The sequence below is a fragment of the Notechis scutatus genome, chromosome 3, assembly GCF_049901735.1.
Source record: "Notechis scutatus isolate UNSWTSFEM ecotype Mainland chromosome 3, rNotScu1.2, whole genome shotgun sequence".
In the NCBI taxonomy this organism is placed as follows: domain Eukaryota; kingdom Metazoa; phylum Chordata; class Lepidosauria; order Squamata; family Elapidae; genus Notechis; species Notechis scutatus.
In genome coordinates, this window is record NC_142011.1 from 173176889 (window position 1) to 173184847 (window position 7959).

The window sequence follows — 7959 nt, forward strand, 5'->3', positions numbered from 1 at the left end:
ATAATCGCGGATTTTTCTCTGGGGTGACCTTTGTGGGACCCGGAGGGGCCAGCGGAGGAGACGGAACCGAGCGCGGGCAGGAGGGGCAGGAGGGCTGCCGGCGCGCGCTTCCTCCACCTCCTCCTCACAGCGAATATATATATATATTTTTCCCCCAACGCTGAAACTTGACGTGATACTTAAAGGGGGCAGGGAGTTCACCTGCCAAATACATAAATAAATAAATATCCTTTTAAAAATCAAGACGTTGCCCCTCCCGCATTAAGGACAGATCACCACCATGCAAATTGTTGGGAGGCAAACAAGGCAGGGGGAGAGAGAAAGAGAAGGTGAGAGTGGGGTGGAGGGGAAGAGGGAGGGAGAGGGGGGGAGAGAGAGAGAGAGAGAGATGCTCTTTTGTGCTGCGGCCGGGGGCTTGCAAAGAGGTACCCAGATGCCTACGGAAAGGGACGGAATGTTTCGCTCTGATTAGGATGCAGGCGGCGACCTGCCCCCTATTGGAAGAGAAGAGCAATGAGGGACGCCGAGCCGACGCGCGGGAGTGGAGGAAGGGAATGAGCAAACGGGAGGAGGAGGAGGAGGAGGAGGAGGCAGAAGTGCAGCTGCTGCTACAGCGCTCCCGGAGCAGGCGGGCAGGCTCGCACCGCCGCTTTTCGGCTGGATGTCAAGCAGCAAATCCCTGGGAGGGTTCTCCGCCTGCGCCAGCAGTCCGGCCGAGGCAAATCTTCAGCACCGCCTGTAAGTACCACCGCGGTCGCCTCCCAACTTGCTAGCGCTGGCAAAGAAGGAAGGAAGGAAGGAAGGAAGGAAGGAAGGAAGGAAGGAAGGAAGGAAGGAGCCACCTGGTGCTCCGAGCTTAGCCCAAGGGGCGGATACAAGGCGAGCAAGAGAGTCCCAAGCAGGGCTCGCCCTGATGGGCAGGTCAAGGTGCCTTGAAGGCTGAGGATCTGGCGGCGCAGGAGAGGGCGGGACGAAGCTGGAAGCGGTCTCTGGGCGGTTTCCGAGCGAGGCTTTTCCTGGGCCGGGTTCAAGGCGGCGGCCAGGGAGGCGATCTGGGCGAGGGGCAGCGGGAGGCGCGCCGCTTAAAGGAATGCAGCCCGGCGAGTTGCGGGGAGGATGCCGGCGACTGCCTCTGCCTTGGGGGGCTGGGATTCTCTCACTCTCCGCTCCCGATTCTGCCGCGATTGAGCTGCGCCCAAGGGGCCCCTCGCTTCTGTACGCGGTGCCGGACCAGCCTCTCCTTCCCAGGGGAGGCAAAGGCCAGCCAAAGGCTGTTTGGCCGGGAAAGGGCGCCTCGGAGCATTCCGACGGGCTTCTCTTTGTTGTGGTGCTGAAGCTATGCGGCGCGGCGGCGGCGCTGCTTTGGTTCCTGCCAGGCCGGGGGAAAATGGCGAGGGGCTTTGTGGCGAGGCCGGAGAGAGGAGGCAGGGAAGGCCGCCTCAAGCCCAGGGAGCCTTTGAGAGGAGCCTCCTCCAGCCCTGGCCCTGCCTAGCCGAGACCGAGGCGTCCTCACCCCTCTACCGAGTTGGCCGGCTCCGCAGTGGCCAGCCCGCCTTCCCCAACGAGCTACTTCGGGTCTTCAAAGGGGAGAAAGGCAGATGGCAAGGAGGGTCCTGGTCCCGTTGGGCTCGGCGTGCCCCACCGCTGCTAGCGCTCCACCAACGCACCGTCCCCTTATCTCCAAACGGAACCTCGCAGCCGCAGGAAAGAATGGAAGACGTTTGTCCCTGCAGTGGAAACATCCTTCTCTGATAGGGAGAGAAGAGAAGGCCGACAGGGAAAGGAAAGGCGAGCACGAGAAAGAAAGAGAGAAAGGGTCTCCTTTTAAAACACCCCGGCGTCGATCTGCTATTCTTTACGAGAAGGAAGAGATTTGACCAAGCGCTCTCAGATGAAAATGGACCACTGTGTATTTTTAACCTCCAAACAAGACTCAAACGTTAGCGCAAGCTACGGGATTCCTTAGACAAAAGGCAAAAGAGGAGATTACCGATACCGCCTGCGATCGCGAGTTGGGTCACAGATTCTAAAGATGTTGCCCAAAAAGAGAATTTCCCAGCTGGGTAGAAATAATGTCTATCCGTTAAATTATCCCTCTGCACGTATAAAGTTTTCAAAATCATGGCAGAACTCAGTGTTTTGCTCACCATTTAAAAAGCATTTGTTGTATAATTCAAAACAGTCTTTGAAAGGCTTCAAACGGAATAATGCAGTAACGGTTTTTCTTCTAAGTATCAAGTTTTTCCTCCAACATACCATGCCGCATTTATTTCTCTTTATAGTCATGTTGAAATGGTGACTATCAAATGTGAAATAGTAACATTATGTTTCAACTACTCCTCCATTATTGTACACACATCATTATATATACTCCTTACTTCTTTCTGAAAACTACTTTGTGATTTACAGTCTGTTTTGCATAACAACAATCTATTCTAGCTTTTTTTTATAATGTTCTCATATTTTCTAAAAGAGGTGTGTGTGTGTGTGTGTGTGTGTGTGTCTATGAGAACTTCCCAAGATAAATATCAAATTTAATATGAAATTACTTCTACATTTTTACAACCCATTAAACCAAATAATCAAAATGGTGAAAAGGAGAGCAGTTCTTTTCTCCCTCCGACTATCTTGGGATCTATCAAAACCATGGACAGCGAACGGATATTAAACTTGGATTATCTCTCTAGAATAATAATATCACTATTATTGTTGCAGATTCTGTCAATTCCACACCACAGGAGAATCCATAAATGCTTGGTGGGAGCTGCTTGTTTTGAAAGTAAATTTTACAAGGACAGGCACAAATAGTCCATATAGAGCTATCATCGGTCAAAGCATGCATACCCTTTGCAATTTCCCCCTATAAACTAAGCCTAGTATGCTAGGTTTACAGGACATCAGCAGTTATAATACCGCACACATTTTGTCACCTGTCAAAGAAAAATGTGAGCATTTGTGCATGTGTGCGTGTTCAGAAAGACAAAAGAAACGCTACAGTTCAGTTCTTCCATTAGCTGAGTGACACCAGTATAAATTAAATAGATGCTATCAGTGTCCCACTTCCCAAATGGAAAAAATGAAATGCCAGGCTGACAGACAAAGATAATACACAGCCGATCTCAATAAGGCATGCAGGCCAGGCATATCACTCGCCCCTCTGTATTGGCGATCTATTCTTCTCTTGACAAGGGATGCCAGGATCTAGGCTTCCCTAGTGGTTGGAGCTGAATTATGACACTATTGTTTAGTTCGAAGAAACCAGGCTGATGAGTCATCTGTTTCAGAGCCAAGCAAAGCAACATCCTGCCTTTAAAGCAACATTTGTCCCTTTAGATATTTTTTTCTTATCACACTTTGAATCTTGGTTCACCCTTCCTGAAGACCTTGATGTCATTACCAAGCTTTTTGAATCCATCCCAAAGTTTTAATTCTCCTCCCTGTTCCTAGCTATGTCTTACAGATATTAGAAGGATATAAGGGCCTCTTTTTATGGAGGCAGCAAAGAAGACCTGCCATTCTGATCTCTTCGCAGCAGAGAGAGAAGAGGGGAATTTGCTCCAGTTGGCACTTCCAAAAGCATGCACGGAAGACTAAGAGATGCAGGAACTCTATCAGAGAGACTTGGCTTCTTGTTTGCTTGATGGAGCCAGCGGTTTAATGTTTCTTTCTGACTTTTCTGGACTAAATCATCTGAAGACACTGCTGATACTGCAGATGTTACCTGAAACCTTGTTGGTACTAAAGTACATCACCCTTCTTTTGTGGACAATTGCAGACAACTATTGCCAACTACTCATGAACTACCTGAAGGTTTGTGGCTGCCATACCAACACCAACTCATACCAGAAGCATTTGATACCAGGATACTTCAGTATCTCGTGCTGTTTTATCTTACAGTTTATCACATCTGATTCAGATGTGAAGGTAAGGTCTTCAGGCATACCTTGCCTCAGGATTACTGTGTTGAGTGATTGTGCTTCCTACTCATCAGAGCAAATGCAATGACATTACCTCTCCCTTCTGTCTCTCTCATTGCCTGTTTGTCCCACCAGTTTGGAAAGATGCAACCCTTGGAGAAAGAAGGCTACTAATTCTTTCACAGTAATGCAGCATCTACAGCTGTTGTATTAATTGCTGTACAAACTCTTCTGTCTCTCTGCTGCCCTCCATTGTGATGCGAAAGGACTCTGCATTTTATATAATGCAAGCTTAGCTGTGAATCTGTGATCAACCCTGCCTCCTCTTCCACCTCCCTGCCTTCTTTTCTCCCCCACCTCCCCCCCACCCTTCCGCACCAGGAGTATTTAAAGCAAATCTGTTCTCATTTCATGGAAGGGGTGGGGGCAAGATGCTGGAGGAGCAGCCGCCTTCTGTTGCTGGTAAATGAGGCCACTCGAATGGCAAGGGGAGGGGATATTGTGCTGGGCTTGCAGAAAGCCTTCTTCAGGTAGAGGCCAGATGAAGAAATCCAGCCTCTTGGCTGGGCAAGGTATGGCCACCAGTACCAGTCTCACTGACGAGATAGGTAAATCTAGGCTGATCATGCTGGACTTTTGGGGAAATCTGTCATCAGAAGCTCTGACCTTGAAAAATCTGAAATCCCGGATGAGGCGTATTTTACATGGAGGCTTTTTCATGGCTTTGAGGCATGATAGTCCTCCATGGAAGGGAGCAGATCTCCTGCTCCAACTGGGGCTTAGACCTGCTTCCGGGCGGGTGAGAGCGGCTTTCAAGGACACTGGGAGGCAAGCAGGACTTTGGAGCAAACATCTGCCTGCCCGATGACGTCAGCAGCCCCCGTATAATCCTCTTGTACTGGAGGCAGATGCCTTATTTGTTTGGCTGGAGAGCCATTAATCCTAATGCTGAAGCAGCGAACAAGGGCGAACACACAGCAAGTCGGACAGCTCCGGACCTTTTCTCCCACAGCCCAACCTCCGACCCAGGAGAAAGATTGACGGCTACCTTCCCAATTCAGAAAGATGGTTGACTTTGCTCAAGGTCTGGAGGGAATCCTGGATTTTCCTCCCCTTTTCCATGGGGTAGGGGTTGCTTGTATCTGGGAGAGTGAAAGGGGTGGGGGGCTTCATATTCTCCTTTGCCTTTTTGCCTGCCTTTGAATGCATTGCTTTTGTTTTCAATGGTCTTTTGCTTGGCCTCTGCACCTCTCTGAGAAACTAAGAGGCTGCTTCAGTTTGGGGTCAGAAAGAACCCAACAAGCTTTGTGGTGGTTGTGATGTAACTCCTGGGCCAGTTTTGGATTCTGATCCATGTGGAAACAGCTTTTGAGGCAAATGGGCCAGAAGGGCACCCTTGATCAGAGAAAAGTGCAGCTCCTTCTTCTCAAGTGGGACAGCTGGGGGGGGGGGACTAAGCTTCCCCCACCTTTTGTGTTAGGTTTTCCCCTCCAATTTATTTCAATCCTCTTCTCTCTTCCCTTCTCCACTCCTACCCCTCTTCATCCCACCTTCTGCTGCCTTTGTCACCTGCAGTCATTGAGCATGTTCATGCCGGTCCAGGCAGCAGGCTCCTTTTCTCTCACAATCTCTTTTGCTTTTCTTTCTTAGGAGACCAAAGTATCACCCAGAAGGCCTGCGATGTATGATTTGCCCTCTACTTCCTCTGGATAGCTCGAGCTCTGGTGCTGCTGCTATTGCTGGGGTCTTTGGACAACTGGGTTCTTTGGCCATTTGTTGTTGTGGATTGGAACAGTGTGCCAGTGCAGTGGAGAAGCAGAAGCCAGATGCCACTATCCAGCTGCTGCAGGAGTCAAGTCATTGATAACCAGACTCCAGTCCTGGTAAAGCAGTCCTCTTGCCACAGGATCCACTCAGGAGTTGATTCTGATTTAATTACTGCCAAGTTTAACATGTGGTGGTGTTTCTGTTCTTACCCCATTCTTCCATCTCCTTCTCCTCCTTCCCCCACCTCCTCCTCCCACAAAGACACTGTCACCAAACTAAATGGGCTGTTCGAACCTCTTGGGAACGGGCAGCTGCTATTGCATTAATGTTTTTCGCTTTACCGAGCAAGTCAACATGCATTCTGCCTCTTTCATTTGTGCAGACTTCCCAGTCTGAGAAATATAAGCGTGTGGCTATTGCAGACTCTTCCTTTACGCAGAAGAGTTGGAGATGCTTAAATGTCTTTCCCTGCAGTATCCAAATGGCTATGGACAGCTTTGAAGAGGAGGGGGGGTAGAGCTGGTTGGCAAAACAAATCCGGAGTCTTCAAGAGCAATCAGGGCAAAGCCATATCATTCTGTAGTCTTAAGGAATGAGAGAGGAGAGGAAAGAGAGAGAGAGAGAGAGCACCACATTAGAGCAGCTTAAGGAAGCAGCTTTAAATAGGCTCCTGCACAGTAGATTTGACAGATGGGCTAGCAAGCAGCCTCAGCTTCAAATTGGGCCTGGGAGATAAAGGGCGGGGGGTGAGTTTTCTCTTTAAAAGGTTGCTTGCTATTTTGGTTTGTGGAAGGAGCAAGTGAGCAAGAGAGAACAGTACAGTCTCCGTCTCTCCGTGTTCACAGCGGACCTTGATTTAATGTCATACAATTAAGGCACGCGGTGAATGCCAAGAGCGAGGCTTGAAGACATCCTGAACAGCTGGTTGAATAATCTGCCAAAGAAGAAGATTTGAACCAAATGCATAGCTTTCTATAAATGTCCAAAACAATGTAATTCCAACAGCTGAGCATACATGCAGTCATGAAGTGATACCAGATGCTGATGTTCATCTAACCTAGTAGCCTTATCAATTCAGGCCATTCAGGACATCGTACAAGAACAGGTAGGTTTCATTTGATATTTACAGAGTTTGTTATCTAAACTGTGTAAAGACAATGGAAGGGAAATAAATACATTAAATAACATGGTGGCATCCTTATGTTTATTGTTTATATATTCGTCTCCTGAAATCTAGCCCAAACAACTGGCCCAGAAATAGAAAAGATATTGTACATTGTCAATTATACATTGTTTTGTTAACATAGTCCATACTAGGAATTGCATAAGTTGAGGTTAAAATATTGTGATTGCATTAATAAAAGTAGCATAAATCTGTAGGGTGTTGATAGCAGTGCAAATAGAAGTGGGAAGGCTGGGAGAGTCCTTAAATTATCCTTCATTATACAAGGATGTCTTTGTTAGCCTAGGCCTAAAATTGCACAAGAACAAAGGGGAGAGAGCAGAAACCATCTCTGACTGGAATCAGCCAAAACCCTGGGTGCTGTCCACGGTGCTGAAGCCAAGGTTCCCAGTGAGGCCTCCTAGAGAAAATATTATGAAATCAAGTTGGGCTATATTTATATACGCCTGGATGTAGAAAATATTTTCATACTGTAGCATTTTTTAAGAAAAGTGTGGGCTGCAAATCATGGTATATTTTCCCTACATTTTTATGGGTGTGTGAGAGAGATGGGTGTATTATTCCTAATACTGCTGTATCTTGAATATTTTCAAGCATTATATTTTTCTAGAGAAATGTAATTGTTGAATGCACACTATGAAAAATGTGTGACCTATGAAAGGTTTAAACATATGTAAAGGTTAACATATGTAAACATAATATCATAAAATTACTTAAATACACATAATCTGGGAAGGACGTTTCATAAAATAAAATTTACTTATAACCCTACTTATGAACAGACCTATGGGTGTGAGCAATCAGGCCCACCTAAGTGTTGGTAAATATAAACATAATTAATGTGGTATAATCCTTGAAACGCGGCTGATCTGTATTATGTGGCCTATTACCTATCATTTAGTCTGTAAAGCTAAATGGTTTTAATAAACAGATTTTTCGCCATTCGGCAAAGCGATACAGATGGTGGCTTACTGTTTACCATCTTGTTAGAAACCTATCCATATATGATTATATATGGATAGTTTCTAGCAAGATGGTAAACAGTTACCTTGTTCTGTTTTTCTGTTGAGATTGGGAGCAGGTACTTCAGGA

The 7959-nt window shown here is 47.0% G+C and overlaps 1 long non-coding RNA gene across 1 annotated transcript; it reads left to right on the top strand.

The window, feature by feature from the left end:
- Nucleotides 1-386: 386 nt before the first annotated feature.
- Nucleotides 387-6871, top strand: LOC148131484 (uncharacterized). The gene is made up of 2 exons (XR_015748932.1): nt 387-738; nt 5568-6871. It is a non-coding gene; the product is annotated as an uncharacterized LOC148131484 (long non-coding RNA).
- The last annotated feature ends 1088 nt before the right edge of the window (nt 6872-7959 follow it).